Here is a 20,859-nt window from a genome sequence, read left to right as displayed (position 1 = left end):
AGCTGGATGATGCCTTTGAATAAATACTAGACTGTAGTTAGATAAGCCCAGGGGATCGTGGACCAAGGAGGTTGGTCAACTGAAGTGGGAATAGTCACTGAGGCAGTAAATCAAGGAACAGCCTATGGCTGGATGTTTCAAGATTGGTTTATTAAAAGTGAAGCTTTGTAATCTCTTGTGAAGTTTAATTTGACCTGATGACCCAGTGTATCATTAATATCTGGGGGTGAGAGTTACTGAGCAATCAATGTAATCTGTCTTGGTCACAGTTGCTATTTGATGTGGACTGTGGGGTCATTAATCACAATCTATTACCCATGTTTATTGCATGTCACCCCTAGATGTGAGAATTAATTTGTACATATATTGTGGATTGTAATCCAATTCCACCTTTATAGTAAAATAGGGTTGGCTCAAACAATGGAACCTTTTGGCTTTATTCCCTTGGATCTAACCTTCAGTCTTTCTACTTTAAAAGGAAAGCTTCCTGGTCCTTAACTAAATCATAACATAATCTGCTGATTGCCTCCGAGATCATAAAGTAAGGTTGGCACTCTGATCCAGAATCAGAGCAGACTCTATTTGTAACAACAGGTCACCAAGCGGAGGAGTCACTCACATCCTCTTCAGTAACCTCCAGATTTCACTAATGTGCTAAAAGTTGTAAATCTAATACTATTCTAAACTCCACTGGCATCCATGAGGATTATATGCTTTACTTGCTTAAAGCATTATGAATTTTCTGGCTTTACAATTGTCTAAATGTCATTTACCTCAGATATAATGAATGGTGAACAAGGTATTGTCATTGAAGGTGGGATTGTCACTGATTCCGAACAGGAACAGTAAATAGAAAAAGAAAACGAAGTACAGTCACACAATGTCCTTTCTCTCAGAATCATTGCTTAAAATACAATTAACTGCAAATATATGTCATTGCAGACTCTACCTTGATATAAAACTAAACTTAAAGTGGTACAAAAAATAGGGTGTCCACATTAAAGAACAAACTGCAGTCATTTAAAATGCCTCTGTAGAATATTTAGAATTTGGATTGCTTGCCTTTAAAGCTATGAGTGACATGAAATGATTCTTACAATTACCAAGTTTGATGTGACACACCCCATGTGAATGATCACAGATGTGTCTGAAATGCATTAATTCAGGTCCAATAAAAACAAAAAGTGCTGGAAATAGTCAGGAGATCTGAAAGCATCTGTGTTGAGATAAATAGAGTTAACAGCTGAAAATGTGTTGCTGGAAAAGCACAGCAGGTCAGGCAGCATCCAAGGAGCAGGAGAATCGACGTTTCGGGCATGAGCCCTTCTTCAGGAATGAGGAAAGTGTGTTCAGCAGGCTAAGATAAAAGGTAGGGAGGAGGGACTTGGGGGAGGGGCGTTGGAAATGCGATAGGTGGAAGGAGGTCAAGATGAGAGTGATAGGCCGGAGTGGGGGTGGGCGCGGAGAGGTCAGGAAGAAGATTGCAGGTTAGGAAGGTGGTGCTGAGTTTGAGGGTTGAGACTGAGACAAGGTGGGGGGAGGGGAAATGAGGAAACTGGAGAAATCTGAGTTCATCCCTTGTGATTGGAGGGTTCCTAGGCGGAAGATGAGGTGCTCTTCCTCCAGCCGTCGTGTTGCTATGGTCTGGCGATGCAGGGGTCCAAGGACCTGCATGTCCTTGGTGGAGTGGGAGGGGGAGTTGAAGTGTTGAGCCATGGGGTGGTTGGGTTGGTTGGTCCCAGAGGTGTTCTCTGAAACATTCCGCAAGTAGGCGGCCTGTCTCCCCAATATAGAGGAGGCCACATTGGGTGCAGCAGATGCAGTAAATGATGTGTGTGGAGGTGCAGGTGAATTTGTGGCGGATATGGAAGGATCCCTTGGGGCCTTGGAAAGAAGTAAGGGGGAGGTGTGGGCGCAAGTTTTGCATTTTTTGCGGTTGCAGGGGAAGGTGCCGGGAGTGGAGGTTGGGTTGGTGGGGGGCGTGGACCTGACGAGGGAGTCACGGAGGGAGTGGTCTTTTCGGATCGCTTATAGGGGAGGAGAGGGAAATATATCCCTGGTGATGAGGTCTGTTTGGAGGTGGCGGAAATGAAGACAGATGATACGATGTATATGGAGGTTGGTGGGGTGGTAGGTCAGGACTAGTGGGGTTCTTATATGGAGGTTGGTGGGATGGTAGGTGAGGACCAGAATTGAACCTGGGACCCTGGTGCTGTGAGGCAGCAGTGCTAACCAATAAGCCACATTTCCTGCATGACCTGCTGCGCTTTTCCAGCAACACATTTTCAGCTCTGATCTCCAGCATCTGCAGTTCTCACTTGCTCCTCCAAATAGAGTTAACAGGCAGGATTGACTTTGAAATTGTAAGTTGGGTGGTTTCCCTGATATCATTTTCTTAAATTCAGAATAAATGCTCTGTATATTTCCATTGCCCAGAAACAAGTCTGAGCTAAAGTCTTGGCTGCCAGCTTCTCATGTGAATGCTCATATGCGACCAGAAACCATTGGCTGCTGCGGTGTGATGCATGACTTCATCCAACCCAAGGCCCAAATGAGTCCCATGTAATAGAGCTATAACCCAGCAGAAATCTGCATGGGTGTGTGAACAGCACTGTGGAACCTTTCACATGCGCTCATGTGATTGTGTAACGGCTGAAACATTGGCTGATATTTTATACTCTGAAGTGCTTGCGACCATGTCAGCCAAGTGGATCTCATAGAAGATGAATTCCCTAATGGGGGCTGTTAATCAGGTCCAATCAGGAAGCCGTGGCTGACAGAGATACACAGGAGAGAAGACAGGTCTGAAGACCTCCTCATGGGTCTACTCTTGGGGCTGGCCAAACTGGCCATAAACAGGTCCAGGCAGCGGGCCGTGGAGGGGAACGTTAGGGCCAACTGCATGCCCCTCTTCCACGGTTACATTAGAGCCCGGGTGTCTCTGGAGAAGGAGCACGCGGTGTCCACCAACACCCTGGAGTTGTTCAGGGAGAGGTGGGCGCCGCAAGGAGTGGAGTGCATTATTTCCCCCTCCAATTCTATTTTGATTTAACCTCTGCCCTCCCCTTCATGGTTTGATCACACAGCATTGCCCTTTGATGTGAAGGGCACTGCTTGTCACAGGCCACTCAGGTGTTTCCTTTCTTCCTGGTGGTAGAAACTGAATAAAGATTTGTGCACCTTGTCTCTTTCACTGTGTCTCATACCTGCACACACTCACATAGGTGCTGGGGAAAAAAATAAGAAAAAAAAAATATACAGGAAATATAATCCCTGCCCTGCCCTCCCCTTCACTGTTTGATCATGCACTGTTTGATCATGTGAACAACATGAGTGCTGGGGAAAATATAAGCACTAACGCAGTTAGGCTGTAATGTGGGGGTAATAAAAAAATACATAGGAGTATTAGAGATTCTACAGAAAAAGAAGTAGGAGAGTCAGAGGGTCTGCTCACTCTAAAAAGAAACAAAAGGATTTTCGGAGGTTCTAAAAAAAACAGGAGTGTCAGACATCCTGGGAGAAAAAAAAACAGGAGATATAATCCCTGCCCTGCCCTCCTCTTCAATATTTGGTCACGCAGCATTGTCCTTTGATGTGAAGGGCATTACTTGTCACTGGCCACTTGGGTGTTTCTTTTCTTTCTGGTGGTGGAAATTTGAATAAAGATTCTTGCACCTCACACCTGCACACACACAAAATAGATGTGGAGGAAAAATAAGCAGTACCACAGTTGGGCGGTAGTGTGGGTAATGGAAAAAAATAAACCTGAGTGCCAAAAAATATATATACAGGAGGGTCAGAGGTTCTGTTCAGTCTGAAAAAAAAATAAACAGCAGATATAATCCCTGCCCTACCCTCCCCTTCACTGTTTGATCACGCAGCATTGCCCTTTAATGTGAAGGGTACTGCTTGTCACTGGCTACTTGGGTGTTTCTTTTCTTCCTAGTGGTGGAAATTGAATAAAGAGTTGTGCACCGTGTATCTTTCACTGTGTCTCACACCTGCACACACACGCGGGTGTGAGGGAAAAATAAGCACTACCGCAGTTAGGTGGTAGATTAGATTAGATTACTTACAGTGTGGAAACAGGCCCTTTGGCCCAACAAGTCCACACCTACCCTCTGAAGAGGGACCCAGCCAGACCTATTCCCCTACATTTACTCCTTCACCTAACACTACAGGCAATTTAGCATGGCCAATTCACCTAACCTGCATATTTTTGGACTGTGGGAGGAAACGCACGTAGACATGGGGAGAATGTGCAAACTCCACACAGGCAGTTGCCTAAGGTGGGAATTGAACCCGGGTCTCTGGTGCTGTGACGCAGCAGTGCTAACCACTGTGCCGTAGTGTGAGGGGAAAGAAAAATAATGAAGAGGAGTGTTATATTTTCTGACAAAAATAGAATAAAAAGGAGATATAATCCCTGCCCTCCCCTTCACCTTTTTTTTTTGATCACGCAGCATTGCCCTTTCTCGAGAAGGGCATTGTTTGTCACTGGCCACTCTGGTGTTTCCACTCTTCCTACTGTTAGGCGGTAGTGTAAGAAAAAAAAGGAGTGTCAGACATCCTCCTTACTGAAAAAAAAGGAGTGTCAGAGATTTTGCTCACTTTGAGAGCTGAATCAATTGTGAATGAAAAAAATAAACAGATTTAAAATCTCCTCAGTTTAGGGGACTAACTCTGTGCTGGCTGGGGCACAGTCAATGTGTTACTGCTGCTGTTGGTTTCTGTTATTTTGGAGGGAACCTGATTCGTAAACTGGTGGAACTATACAGCCAGTTTGTTAACTGGTATTTCTTTTTTTTAATTGAGGACTAATTTCTCAACTGCCCGATCTACACAGTTGATGTGTTTCAGGTATAACTCAGTTCTCATTAGGGAACTGTTGTTTCACTGGCTGAGTAGTACACTTTTATTTTACTTTTGGAAAAGGGCTAAGTTGATTTTGTGACAGGGCTTAGCCCTTGCACTTTGGTTTTCTTTGTTTTTCACATGTGTTTTCACTTTTTTGATGTTTGGACAGAGTCCTTGTGAGAAAATACATCTTTCCACATGAGCTGTTCCTGTGAGTAGGCCTGGCCATTTGTCGGTGGACTAGGCCTCTGAACATCTGTGTGTGTGCTGGGAGGTGAGCATTCGCTGTGTCCTGGAGTTCGGGAGTGGATTTTGCCTTGGGGAGTGGATTCTGCATTTGGGAGTGGACCAAACCCCTGTGAGTTAACTGCACTTTCATAATATACTGTGTTCCTAAGAGCCGGCCTGATTCTCTGTGGATAAACCAGGCCTCTATGGAGACTAAGCACCTGAGTGTGTGCTGTGGGGCGTGTATTTGCTGCCTTCAGGTATGTACACTGCATATCTCGGACAATGCATTCTGCATGCTCGGGTGGACTCTGTTCCCAGGAATGAACTTTGCCTTTTGAAGAGAACTGTTAATGGTAATGAACTCTGTGCACCAGAAAGGACACTGTTTGATGGTAAATGACTCTGTCTTGTTGCTTGTTGGGTTTATCACTTGCACTGTCTTTTGTGTCCCTGGATCTGGCAGACCTCACTGTGAGCTGGGAGGCTCATTGGTTGTCCTGAAAGCTGTCACCCTGAGAGCTGGAGGGTGGGTAGGCTGCCCTTTGAACTAGAAGGTAGGTAAACCGTCCTGAAAGCCAGAGGTGGTTAGGTCACTGCGATGCCAGTCACCCTGAGAACTGGAAGGTGGGTAAGCTGTTCTGAGCGCTGTCATCCTGAGAAGGGGTAATTGGGATGGGCTGTTCTAGAGATGGCTGGATGATGTGTCATGGCTGTCCACAAGCCGGATAGCGTGTCGGACCAGGCATGAGCCACATGATACATAGTGGCAGAACGAGAGCTGGATGGCAAGTAGGCCATCTTCAGTGCTGTCATCCTGGGAGCAGACAGGGTGGGGTGTCCTAGAGATGGCTGGAAGGAATGAGAGGGTGGTTATGGAAGCCAGAAGGTGGGTAGGCTGTCCTGATTGCTATCGTCTTTGGCGGTGGGGGCGGATAGTGGGTGGTGAGGGAGGTGGGGAAATGGGACAAAGCTGTCCTAGAGGTGGCCGGAAGATGTGTCAGGGCAGATCGAGTGCCGGAAGGACCATAGGAGTGGGCTGCCTTTGAGTGACTGGAAGGTGGGAGGGATGGGTGGTTTACTGGTTTGCTAGTGATGTCTATGATATATACACTGTTTTATTATTCAGTGCATCCGACTGTCAGTATGTGATTGCGTTTACTGTTTCCTTCTTGATTGATGGAAGGTGAGATTCGAGGTTTGTTCTTGTTTCCCTGTGAACTGATTTGTACAGTGGGGTTTGGGGCCTGGCTTTACCATCCCTTTCCCCTGTAAATTGCTGTTACTTGTATACAGCTGTTAATGTTAACTATTTGTAATTTGTACTGGTTAATAAAATACTAAAACAAAACAGGTTTATCAAAGGTTCTACTCCTCCTCTGAGATGGCTGACAGATATAAACAGGAATGTCAGTGGTTCTGCTCACCTTTAGGAGCAGGCTCCATGCTAGCTGGGTCAGTGTGATGTACTGTGCACGTGTACATAACAGGTGACTTGGCAATGGCATACCAGCTCTTCATGGAGATATTTCACCACCGCCTCCCAGCAGACTTAGAAATGGGACACAAACAAAATGCAGCACAACTGCTGCCTTCCCATCCTGGCCCTGGCTTGTCTCAATAGTTACACTGGGTGGAGGAGGTGTCAGGTAGCTTTCCTGCCTTTGGGCCTGCTCAAGCTTATGAGATCAATTAATGCTGTCCTTACACCATAGGTAGACCCACAATGCCATTCCAGAGAGGAATTCCAAGATTTTTACCCAATGTGAAGAAATGGTGATATATTTCAAAATCGGAATGGTGAGTGGTTTGGAGATGAACTTGCAGCTGGTGTTTCATGTTTCTGCTGCCCTTGTTCTTCTAAACAGACATGGTCTGGAATTTGGAAGGTGCTTTCTAAGGATTTTTGGTGATTTCTGCTGGGCGCCTAACAGATGGTATATTTAGTCCATATCTAGTTGGTGCTCCTTATGTTGTTTGGCATCCGAGTAGTCCTCATAGAATCATAGAGTCATTAGAGATATACAGCATGGAAACAGACCCTTCAGTCCAACCCGTCCATGCCAACCAGATATCCCAACCCAATCTAGTCCCACCTGCCAACACCCGGCCCATATCCCTCCAAACCCTTCCTATTCATATACCCATCCAAATGCCTTTCAAATGTTGCAATTGTACCAGCCTCTACCACTTCCTCTGGCAGCTCATTCCATAACCATACCACCCTCTATTTGGACAAAGTTGCCCCTTGGGTCTCTTTTATATCTTTCCCCTCTCACCCTAAACCTATGCCCTCTAGGTCTGCACTCCCCGACTCCAGGGAAAAGACTTTGCCTATTTATCCTATCCATGCCCTTCATAATTTTGTAAACCTCTATAAGGTCACTCCTCAGCCTCCGACGCTCCAGGGAAGACAGCCCAGCCTGTTCAGCCTCTCCCTATAGCTCAAAACCACCTTTTAAATCTTTTCTGAACCCGTTCAAGTTTCACAACATCTTTCCGATAGGAAGGAGACCAGAATTGCACACAATATTCCAACAGTGGTCTAACCAATGTCCTGTACAGCCGCAACATGACCTCCCAACTCCTGTACTCAATACTCTGACCAATAAACGAAAACATACCAAACATGTTCTTCACTATCCTGTCTACCTGCAACTCCACTTTCATAGAGCTACGAACCTGCACTCCAAGGTCTCTTTGTTCAGCAACACTCCCTAGGACCTTACCATTAAGTATATAAGTCTTGCTAAGATTTGCTTTCCCAAAATGCAGCACCTCACATTTATCTGAATTAAAATCCATCTGCCACTTCTCAGCCCATTGGCCCATCTGGTCCAGATCCTGTTGTAATCTGAGGTAACCCACTTCCCTCTCCACTACACCTCCAATTTTTGTGTCATCTACAAACTTACTAACTGTACCTCTTATGCTCGCATCCAAATCATTTATGGAAGTGACAAAAAGTAGAGGACCCAGCACCGATCCTTGTGACATTCCACTGGTCACAGGCCTCCAATCTGAAAAACATCCCTCCACCGCCATCCTCTGTCTTCTACCTTTGAGCCAGTTCTGTATCCAAATGGCTACTTGTCCCTGTAGCCTTGCTAATCAGTATCCCATGAGGAACTTTGTTGAATGCTTTGCTGAAGTCCATATAGATCGCATTTACAGCTCTGCCCTCATCAATCCTCTTTGTTATTTCAAAAAACTTAATCAGGTTTGTGAGACATGATTTCCCACGCATAAAGCCATGTTGTTGACTATCCCTAATCAGTCCTTGCCTTTCCAAATACATGTACATCCTGTTCCTCAGGATTCCCTCCAACAACTTGCCCATCACCGACTTAATAGTTCCCTGGCTTGTCCTTACCACCCTTCTTAAACAGTGGCACCATGTTTGCCAACCTCCAGTCTTCTGGCACCTCACCTGTGACTATCTTTGTCCTGTTTTGTGTCTCCACCAAGCTGACACCTCAGTTTTAGGTATGCCTTGCTGCACTGTCTATTGAACCAGGGGTGATCTCCTGTCTGGATGATCACGGTACAGCAGGGAATGTGTGATGCCAGGAGGTTGTAGGTTGTGGAGCAATACAATGCTGCTGATGGCCCGCAGTACCTTGTGTCATGAGTTGCCAGATCTGTTCGAAGTCTGTCCTATTTAGCATGGTGATGGAGTTATTCTCAATGTGAAGCTAGGACATAGTCTCCACCAGGACTGTACGATAGTGACACTTACTTAGACTCTCATGGACAGATGCATCTGCAGCTGGCAGTTTATAAGGATAACGTTTTTCCCGCTTGTTGATCCCCTCACCACCTGCCTCCCGAGCAATTATGCCCTTTGCCAATATTTTACCAGTGGTAGGTTGGTGCCTGTTGTAATGAGGAAGTCTGGCAGCTTTGCAGCACAGCCTGCTGTCAGGGATATGCAGGGACTTCCTTTGGGTATCCCCTGTGCCCAAAGAAAGCACCCCACCCCCACAAAAGTAATTCTTCACTTTTGAAGAAGCATGATATTTGGACTCAAAAAGTTCATTCTGTTTCTCTCTCCACAGTTGCCCCCGGATCTGTTGAGTTTCTCCAGCATTCTATGTGTTCACTTCCATTAAAAGTGTTTTAGCTGCCTTTGAGCTGTTGTCATTTTGTGTAGCAATTGAATTAGCCCTTCTTTGAATCTTCCCATTGGATCTGACCCAAGGAAGAGATGAGAAAGGTTGACCATGGAAAAGAGGAAACTTCCAGCTTTTCAATGTTACAGAAGAGTTTAGCTGAGGAGGTGGAAAGGAGGATAGGTGTCTATTATCCTCCGCAGTACAGCAGGATAACAAAGCATGTGAAAACAAGGGTAATGGAAATAATCAGACATACAATGGTCAAATAAAGAAAAACAACTTGAGGAACTTACCCTCAAAAAGCTGGATGTAATACCATAAGTTTAATAACCACATAGAATGATCGGGGTCAGTGAATGCATCCTCAAAACCCATATCCCTATAATTACACCACCCGCCTCAGTCATTCCACAATTCAGCTCATCACCATTATATACCCAGCAGCAATCATTATCAATCTTAACTCACTTCTATATTAATTGCTTCAGCACATGCTATAACATACAGCCACACAGCTTGCATAGGTCGCTGGTTATTCAAACCCATCTGCACTTCACACAAACAGGTTGCACCTCTCTCACAGCATTCTCTCATGTGTTTGAGATGCTGGAGTTGGACTCAGGTGGACAAGGTAAAAGAATCAAACGATGCCAGGTTATAGTTCAACAGGTTTATTGGAAATTGCAATCTTTCACAGCTCAGCTTATACCTCTCTATCATACCATGCCTGAGAAAGGAGAAAAACTCCAAAACCTTGCAATTTCAAATAAACCAGTTGGACTATAACCTGGTGTCATCTGATTTTTGACCTTCCTTAATGTGATACGATAGGTGAAACAATCCAGGGTTTGAGGAACACTCCCCACCCCCCCCATCCTCACTTTCCACTCCACCAGCCTCCGGATACAATGCATTATCCTTCACCTACAATCAGACCCAATTCCCTCCCCATCTCTATTGCATTCCGCAGAGACCATTCCCGCCTCGACTCCCACATTATATCCATGTCCCCCACCAACCCACCTCCAGTCCCGACATCTGCCCTTGCCACCGCAAGAGGTGTAAAACCTACGCACACACCTCCCCCTTACTTCAATCCAAGACCTCAAAGGATCCTTCCATATCCAACAGAGATTTTCCTGCAACTCCAATCACCTCATCGACTGCATCCACTGCTGTCAATGTGGTCTGCTCTACACCGGGGAGACAGGACGCCAACTTGCGGAACATTTCATGGAACATCGCTGGGACACATGCACCAAGCAGCCCCACTGACCTGTGGCTGACCACTTCATCTCCCCCTCGCACTCTGCCAAAGACATGCAAGTCCTGGGTCTCCTCCACAGCCAAATCCAAGCCACCAGATGATTAGAGGAGGAACGCCTCATCTTCCACGTTGGGACCCTCCAATTAAATGGCATCAACGTTGACTTCACCAGTTTCCTCATCTCCCCTCCCCCACCTCATCCAAATCCAACCCTCTAACTCGGCAACACCCTCTTGACCTTTCCTGCCTGTCTATCTTCCTTCCCACCTATCTGCTCCACCCTCCACTGACCTTATCACCATTACCTCCCACCTGCATCTACCTATCACTTTCCCAGCTACCTTCCCCCCCACCCCAATCCCACCCCACCCTCCTGTTTATCTCTCAGCCCCCTTCCAACTACCTTCCCACCCCCCCCCCCCCCCCCCACTCCCAACAATCAGGATGAAGGGCTTATACCCAAAACGTCAACTCTCGTCCTCCTTAGATGCTGCCTGACCTGCTGTGTTTTTCCAGTGCCACACATTTCGACTCTTGTCTCCAGCATCTGCAGTCCTCATTTTCTCCTGGTCATCATCGGAGGCTATGAATCATCATTGTTAAATTCCTCATACTGAGTCACTGTCAAAAGTAAAGTACAGTACAAGAAGAGGCCCTTCGGCCCATCAAGACTGAGATGACACTTGATACTTTTCTAAAGTAAATACCTTTGCCTCTATGCTGTCCAAATCCTTCTAGTTCCTGCCTATTCACGTGTGTGACAATACTTCATTACTACGGTACCCATCTCCAATGGCAGCACATTCCAAGCACTTGGCATCCTCTGTGTGAAAACTTGCCTCTCACACCTCCTTCTACCTTAAACCTGTGTCCCCGAGTAATTCAGATCTCTACCCTCAGGAAAAGGATCTGTCTATCCATGCCTGTCATAATTTTCTAAATATCTATCAGGTTGCCCCTCAACCTTCAGTGTTCAAGCGAAAACAAACCAAGTTTGTCCAATCTCTCCTCATATCTTATACCTGCCAAGTGAAGCAACATCCTGGTAAACCATTTCTGTAGCTTCTCCAAAGCCTTATTGTAGTGTGGTGACCAGAACTGTACACACCAATATTCCAAATGAGGGAAAATATTAAGATTTATAACTAATTTTTATACTCTCTGCCCTGTCTGATGAAGGCAAGCATGCTATATGCCTTCTCGACCACCTTATCCACTTGTGTCACCACTTTCAGGAAACTGTGAACTTGTATGCCCAGATCCATCTGTTTGTAGATGCTACTAAGTGTTCTGCCATTTACTGTATACTTCCCTCCTGTATTTGATCTTCCAAAATGCATCACCTCGCAGTTTTACGGATTAAACTGCATTTCCATTTTTCTGCCCAAGTCTCTGGCCTATCTATATTCTGCTGTATCCTCTGGCAAACCTCCTCGCTATCTGCAGCTCCCCAATCTTCGTGTCATCTGCAAACATATTAATCAGGCCACCCTTGTTCTACTCTAAATCATTCATATATATTACAAACAACAGGGTCCCAGCACTGATTCTTATGGAACACCAGTGATCACAGATTTCCAGTCAGTAAAACACCATTCCACCACCACTGTCTGTCTTCTATGACGAAGCCAGTTCTGTATCCACCCTACCAGCTCAACATAGATCCCATGTGACTTCATTTTTGATTCATGTCATGAACCATGAGGGACCATGTCAAAGGCCTTGCTCAAGTCCATATAGACAACATATAGACAATCATCTTTGTCACTTCCGCCAAAAAAACTCAATCAAATTTGTGAGATGTATCCTTCCCCACACAAAGCCACGTTACCTATCAGTTATAAGTCCATATTTTTCCAAATGTAAGTAAACCCTATCCGCAAGAATCTTTCCAATAATTACACTATTTATGACATATGGTCTGTAATTTCCTGGAGTATCCCTGTTGCCCTTCATAAATGAAGGAATATCATTGGCTATTCTTCAGTCCTCTGGGACTTCTCCTGTGACTGAATTGGACACAAAGATTTGTACAAGATCCCAATAATTTCCTCACCTGCCTACTTCAGCATTCTAGGACAGATCCTGTCAGGTCCTGGGGCTTGTCTACCTTAGTGTTCTTTTTAAAAAACACCCAACATAAAGAACAAAGAAAATTTACAGTCCAGGAACAGGCCCTTCGGCCCTCTAAGCCTGAGCTGATCCAAATCCACTGTCTAAACCTATCGCCAAATTTCTAAGCATCTGTATCCCTCTGCTCCTCACCAACTCATGCATCTGTCCAGATGCACCTTAAATGAATCTACCATGCCTGCCTCTACCAGCTCTGCTGGCAATGCATTCAGGCATCTACCACCTTCTGTGTAAAGTACTTGCCACATATATCCCCCTTAAACATGTCACCTTTCACCTTGAACAAGTGACCTCTCGTTATTGAATCCTTCACCCTGGGATTAAGCTTATCTCTATCTAACCTGTCCATACCCTTCGTGATTTTGCCTCAATCAAGCCCCCCTCAATCTCCTTTTTTGTAATGAAAACAGTCCTAACCTACTCAACCTCTCTTCATAGCTAGCATCTTCCATACCAGGCAGCATCCTCGTAAACCTTCTCTGCACCACTTCAAAGCATCCACATCCTTTTAGTAACGTGGCAACCAGAACTGTACACAGTATTCTAAATGCAGCTGAACCAAAGTCTTGTACAATTTTAACATGACCTGCCAGCTCTTATACTCAATACCCCATCCAATGAAGGCAAGCTTACCATATGCCTTCTTGACCGCTCTATCCACCAGTGCAGCTACCTTCAGGGTACTATGGACCTGAACTCCCATATCTCTCTGCTCACCAACTTTTCCCAAGGCTCTTCCGTTTACTGTCTAGTTTGCTCCAGAATTAGAATTCCCAAAATGCATCACCTCAGATTTGCCTGGATTGAACTCTATCTGCCACTTCTCTGCCCAACTCTCCAGTCTATCTATATTCTCCTATATTCTTTGACAGTCCCTATGCTTTCTGCTACTCCACCAATCTTCGTGTCATGTGCAACTGACTGATCAGACCAACAATGACCTCTTCCAGATCATTTATGTCTATTACAAACAACAGTAGCCCCAGCACCGACCCCTGTGGAATACCACTGGTCATCTTTCTCCATTTTGAAAAACTCCCTTCAACTACTACTCTGTCTTCTGTTGCTCAACCAGTTCTTCATCCACCTAGCTAGAACACAGGCACACCATGTGACTTCACTTTCTCCATTTGTTTACCAGGGGGAACCTTATAAAATGCCTTACTAAAGTCCATGTATATGACATCTACAGCCCTTCCTTCATCTATCAACTTGGTCACTTCCTCAAAGAACTCTATTAATTTGGTAAGGCACGATCTACCCCCACAGAAAACAAGTTGCCTATCACTGATAAGCCCATTCTTTTCCAAATATAGATAGATTTTATCCCTCAGTACCTTCTCCAGCAACTTTCACACCACTGACATCAGGCTCACTGGTGTGCAGTTACCTGGAATATCCCTTCTACCCTTCTTGAACAGAGGGACAACATGATCAACCCTCTAGTCCTCTGGCACCTCACCTGTGTTTAAAGATGCTGCAAAGATATCTGTCAGGGCCCCAGCTCTATCCTCTATCTCACCTCCTTTGGCAAGCTGGGATAGAACCCATCCGGTCCTCTGGATTTGTCCAACTTAATGTCCTTTAGCCTTCCCAACACATCTTCTCTCCTTATGTCAACGTGATCCAGAGTAAACAAACTTCTATCTCTAATCTCAGCATTCATCACCTGCTGTTCTTCAGTAAATACTGATGCAAAGTAATCATTGAGAATCTCACCCATTTTCTCAGGTTCAACACACAACCTTCCTTCCTTATCCTTTAGTGGACCAACCCTTTCTCTGGTTACCCTCTTGCTTCTTATATAAAAATAAAAGGCCTTGGGATTCTCCCTAATTCTGCTTGCCAAAGCTATCTCATGACACCTTTTAGCACACTTATTTCCTCATTTAAGACTGGTCCTCCTCTCCCGATATTCTTCCAAGTCCTGTTCTGTTCTTAGCTACCTGGACCTTACGTATGCTTCCCTTTTCCTCTTGGCTAGTCACACAATTTCTCTGGTCATCCACGGTTCACAAATCTTGCCTTTCCTACCCCTTGTTTTCAAATGGACATGCCTATCCTGCACTATCTTCAACCTATCTTTAAAAGCCTCCCAAATACCAAATGTGGACTTTCCTTCCATTAGCTGTGTCCAATCAACATTTCCCAACTCCTGCCTAATTTTGATATAATTGGCCTTAGGACCACTCTCATCCTTGTCTATGAGTGTTCTAAAACTTACAGAATTGTGGTCACTATTCCCTAAGAAATTCCCCGCTGCAACTTCTACCACTTGGCCTGGCTCATTCCCCAACACCAGATCTAAGATGGCCCTTTCCCTTTCAGGACTGTTGTAGAAGACTTTCCTGGATGCTCCTTACAAATTCTGCCTCACCCAGACCTCTGACACTAAATGTATCCCAGTTAATTTTGGGAAAATTAAAATCTCCCATCACCATCACCCTGTTGCCTCTACATCTTTCCATAATCTGTTTGCCTATTCGTTCTTCTACCTCATGCTCACAGTTGGGAGGCCTGTAATACACCACCACAACAACCTCCTGCTTTTTTCTATTGACATGTCCCAGAATGTCAACATACCCCTCCCAAGGCTCACCACCCACCATGTCCTTCTCCATTGTGAATACCAATACAAATTTTTAATTAAGGACCTCACTCACTCCTTCCAGCTCCATACATATATTTCCTCCTTTATCCTATGACCTACCCTTTCCCTAGCTATCCTCTTGCCCCTTACATATGTAGAAAGCACCATGGGATTTTCTTTCATCCTGTTTGCCAAAGACAATTCATGGCCCCTTTTAGCCCTCCTAATTCCTTGTTTAAGTTTCCTTCCTGCTCCCTTTGTGTTCTTCAAGTGGCTTTTCTGTCTTCAGTTTCCTAAACTTTACATGTGCTTTCTTTTTCCTTAATGGAAGTGAATGTTGTAGAACAGAGGGGCCTAGGAATGCAGGTATGTAATTCTTTGAAGTGTGCATCACATGTAGACAGGGTTAAAAAGATGTTTGGTACGCTTATCTTCATTGCTCAGTCTTTTGAGTATCAGAGTTGGGAAATCATGTTGAGGTTATAGAGGATATTGATGAAGCCTCTTCAGGAATACTGGGTCCAGTTTTGGTCACCCTGTTATAGGAAAGACATGATTAAGCTGGAGAGGTTTCAGAAGAGATTTACCAGGATATTGCTGGGTATGGAATGTTTGAGTTATAAAGAAAGGCTGGATAGGTTGGGACTTTGTTTTCACTAAAGTGCAGGAGCTTGAGAATTAACCTTATAGCAGTTCATATCATACTGAGGGTTATAGATAGAGTTAATGGTAGTTTTCTTTTCTCTATGGTAGGGATTTCAAGAATAGATCTGACCATTTTTAAAGTGAGAGGTGAGAGATTTAAATAAAACATAAGTAGCAATTTTTTTTTACACAGAGGGTGGTTCGCATGTGGAATGAACTTCCTGAGGAAGTGGTGGATATGGGTACAATTACAATGTTTAAAAGATATTTGGATAACTGCATGAAAAGGAAAGGTTTGGGGGGAATATGGGAAGAAGCGGGCAGGTGGGACTAGTTTAATTTGGGATTATATTCAGTAGGGACGGGTTGGACTGAAGGGTCTGCTTCCATGCTATATGACTCTGTGACTGAGCTCTCAATTTCTCTTCTTATTTGAGGTTCCTGAATGTTGCCATCCTTATCCTTCATTTTCACAGGAACATACAGGTCCTGAACTCTAATCAACTAGCCTGTAAAAGATTCCCATATGCCAGATGTAGATTTATCCTCAAACAATTGCCCCCAATCAACATTCAATATTAAGAAGTTAAATAAGCTAATAAGTAGAGATAAGACAATGTATTTTTCGATTGCTGGGGAGGTTGCTATTGGTTGCTAAAGTTGCTAAAGAGATTTAATTATCTTTGTTATTCCACATAATCACTTACATAAAAAAAATGAAATGGCTTAGCAATTTGTACCTGGCCTGGTCTCACTAATTGCTTAAGTCCAACTTCAGAACAATTAAAGAAGGGCATGTCTGAAAAATATAACATCCAGTTCTGTTCCTAAGGAGACATGGTGTTATATCACTCAGGCTATTCAGTGCTAATGAGGTGAAAATATCGTATAATGTAATGATAATCATTACGTAGCACAGGCACATTCCTGAATGTAAGCTAATTAGACTGCTAACAGAAAGGCTCAGTATTACTGTGAGAAAGAATAATCTCGTGAGAAATAATAATCTCAGAAGAACAAAGAATCTATCATGAAAGAATATCCAACACAGAGGCAAATTCATTATGGAACAAAATAACTTTCTCTTTATTGATTACAGTTGGTGAAATTTAGATTTTGTAACAATAAAAGTTGAATCTGGATCTTTGAAAATTCCGAAGGTGGAAAATATTCCAGTGCAATTCATTAATTATTATATGATTGTCGCATGCAGAAGCAAGTCCCGTGGGTTATAATACAAAACAATTCAAGAAAGCTAGTTTGAGAAATTATGCAAGACCCTGCTGAATACACAAGATACACAGACATTGTAACAGTATCACAGCCTGTTATATTGTGAAAATTGTATGTTCTGAATAAATTTGAACATTCTAACTATGAAATTGGGCAAAGTTCAAATACTGACGGTAGCATGCTGGTGTAGGATTAGCCTACCCAGATTGCTTTCTGATGTCGGAATATGTAAATCTCATGCTGCCTCCTAAATTAAAGGATTGTAGCTTGCTGTCAGTTATCGGCTTATTCTTGATTGGTTTCGTGCCTGAACAAGAAACACAAAGTCATGGCTTCAAGCTGCGATGGATTAAAGGTAGCTCATTCTGCTCACTGCCATTCTGCACTTCTTAAAGGAGGTGCATTGCAGCTAAAGGAAGCTCTGGAAATCTTTTGAAAGGGGTTTTTACCATAGTGAATACTCAAAATTCATTGGCACTGTGCTCCAAGATCTTCCAACTGTTTGCTGGCCTTGGTGTTGAAGCTGTTGAGGAAGAAAGCTGTCATCTATCCATAAGTGGACTGGAGTTACTCCAGATAAACTTTGTGAAGTGTGTAGTTCCGCGCAATACCAGGAGTCTAGCCCCAACGACCTGGGTGCAGTGCTGCAATAGGCTGAATTACCTCACAACAACCATCTAGTTCAGTGAATGTAACTTCAAATACCAGATCCTTGTCCCTTCACTTCTAGCTTCCCACGCTGTAAAATGCATCACATCACCATCATTCACCTATCAATGACTTCTATCAATCACAACTTATAGCTCACATTTATAGTTCTACTTCACCCTCACATCCTCAACACTGCTGCAAGCCTCACACTACACAGCATGTGCAGACTGCCAGCTATTCAAACATGACAGCCACAACATACAAGCACATTGTACCTCTACCATTGCGGCATTTCCCTCTCTGTTGCAGGACGGGGGAGTTCATAACCTGAAGCAGCAGCCCATACGTTGGAAGTGCAGGTATGGCTGCCTGTCCTCACCACAATGGAGGAGATGGAAGCTGTTATCATTGGAAAGGACAAGGCTATGGCAAGTTGTGGAGCATAGGAGGCTGAGGGCTGACCTTATAGAAATTTGTAAAACTGTGAGAGCATAGGTAAGGTGCCTTGCCAAGATATTTTCCCCTGGGTAGGGGAGACCAAAACTAAAGAGCATAGGTTTAAGCTAAGAGAGGAAAGATTTAAAAGGGACCTGAGAGGCAGCATTTTCACGCAGAGGGTGATACATATATGGAACTAGCTGCCAGAGAAAGTAGTCGAGTCAGGTACAATTACAATATTTAAAACATAATTGGACAGGGAAATGGATAGGAAAGGTTTAGAGGTTAATGGACCAAACACAGGCAAATAGGACTAGTTCTGTTTTGGAAACCTGGTCGGCATGGACAAGTAGGGCTGAAGGGCCTGTTTTTGTTCGTGCTTTCTGACTCTGTGACTCTACAACTATAACCTGGTCTGGCAGTGGTGATATAACAAGAGGTGGGCTGCAGGATGATAGTGATGTTGAAGAAATCTTGCCACTCGCCCTCAGAACCACCAGACACTGACTGGTCCTGTGGTCTTGTTTTCACTGGATTTTAGAAGAGGACTGAGGAACTATGAGGTTCTGAATGGGCCTAATAAAGTGTAGATTGAAATGATGTGTCATGGAAATTAAACTGACCCGACTCAGATGCTAGCAAGAGCAAAGAAAAAGCTTTATTTAAAAACTGCAAGCAGGGCCAATGCACTTGGCAAAAATGCCTCATGTAAGGGCTTCGAACCAGATTCACATATTCTTCTTATACCATTCATATCACCCGCTCAAGAACAAGGACTGGGAACATTCGAATCCTTGTTTTTTCCATTCCCTTGCTGTGGACATAACTGTCTTTGTTTTCCTTAGCTCAAATCTGAAATCAACTGCTCACAAGGCCAGTTTGACTGTTTACAAAGTTCCACAGAGACAAGCTGTCCCTCGACTGCAGACTTCAGCAAAGTTGCAAAGTATCAGAAAAGGTTTTTTTCTAAATTTAGTAAAGCATTCTCTTTCAGATTTCAGAGCAAATGTTAATTTTAATTTTCCATTACACTTTTCACCTTTTTGTCATTTTATGACAACAAGGACAACAAAGAAAATAGAGCCAGATTTTAAACAAATACAGAGCCAGATAGCTAAAAATTGGCAATCTTAACAGCTGTCGGTAAGGAGCACTTGAAATGGTCCCAGCCACCTCCTCGCCTTCCAGCTTTTCCCCCGAAGTCTTTCACCACTATCCAGTCTCCAGATCATGCAGCTTCCCCTCTGCTGATTGGAGTAGTGCTGCTTTCACTTGATTCTATACTTGAGACAAAAGTGTAGAGAGTTTTATGCAGTGACACAACATCTCATCCTCACAGCGGCCTGTTATCTGTGTTACCTTAGGTCTTGGGCCAATTCCTGTGTTGGGCGGCCGACCAAACAAATCTCAAACGGGCTAAGATTAACTCTTCCTCTCCTCCTAGATCTCATATACATTAGCACAATCGGAAGTGCCTTTGTCCATGTCACCCCCTAGTTCCTCACAACATTTCGTCAATTTTTTTTTAGGGTAGCATTTTCTCTTTCCACTGCCCCACCGCTCGCTGAGTGGGAGGCTCAGTGTTGTCTCATTTTTATTCCCAAATAATCACTGATCTGCTGTAGGGCATTATTGACAAATGGTGTCCCATTGTTGCTACTGAGCCTTTCAGGGATGCTCCATCTCGGGATTATTTCAGTTAGCAGAGCCTTGGCTACTGCTCTGGCATCCTGTTTAGACGTGCGGAACACTTCCACCCATATGAAAAAAATATCATCCATTACCAGACAATACCTTTTCCTTCGCTAGGTGTTAGATCAATAAAATCCATCTTTAAATGTTCAAAAGTCTTTGGAGTTGGGGGTGTGCTGCCTGACTCATCTGTATTCCCCTCCCCACATTATTCGTGGCACAGATAACACATCGTTCACAGTATCTTTGGGAGTAATGAGTAAATCCTTTAGTGTAGCAAAGTGCCGAAATACTGTCATACATCCCCCCTTTTGACACATGGTCCTTACCATGTGTCAGTTTGTTGTAGAATGGAAATAATGATGGTGGTAGATAGGGTTTACCATTGGGGCCACACCACACCCCTTCCCTCCCACTGCATCCTGCTTTCTTCCACTCACACTTTCCTTCCGGCGTGGTCTGTGACTCTAACTCCCGTATGTCTGCTGTTGGGGTACAAATTGTTGTCATACACATGTTAAACCGATCACTTGGCAGCTGCTGTTCCTGCTGCTGAATCTTCCCTCTCATTAGAATCATTTTTTTTTGTGTGGGCTTCACATTTACAGACAGCGATTGATTTAGGCAATAGGACAGTTTCCAGGAGATCGAAATCAGGCCACGGTGTGTGATGGGCTGTCCGGTGGAGGTCAAGAAGCCCCTGTGTTTCCGCAGGGTTCCAAAATCACGTACAACCCTGAATGTGTATCTGCTGTTGGTGTAAATATTCACTGTTTTTCCCTCAGCCAATTTACAGGCCTCAGTCAAGGCAAATGAGGAGGAGGGAGTGATCTCACTCTGACGACCTCATGGGTAGTCAGGACAGCCTATCCAACACAGTTCGGGCCTGTCTCCTTGCTCCTGAATGCTGACCCATCCACAAAAAACTCCATATCTGGATTCTGAAGTGGTGAATCCTGCAAATCTGGTCTAGGGCTGCAAACTTCATTAGTTACAGTGACACAATCATG

This window comes from Chiloscyllium plagiosum, unplaced genomic scaffold, assembly GCF_037043375.1.
Source record: "Chiloscyllium plagiosum isolate Xiang-an unplaced genomic scaffold, Cpla_swu_hap1 HiC_scaffold_12, whole genome shotgun sequence".
Classification (NCBI taxonomy): domain Eukaryota; kingdom Metazoa; phylum Chordata; class Chondrichthyes; order Orectolobiformes; family Hemiscylliidae; genus Chiloscyllium; species Chiloscyllium plagiosum.
The sequence above is the reverse complement of the archived record's forward strand: the minus strand, read 5'-3'. Positions refer to the sequence as shown.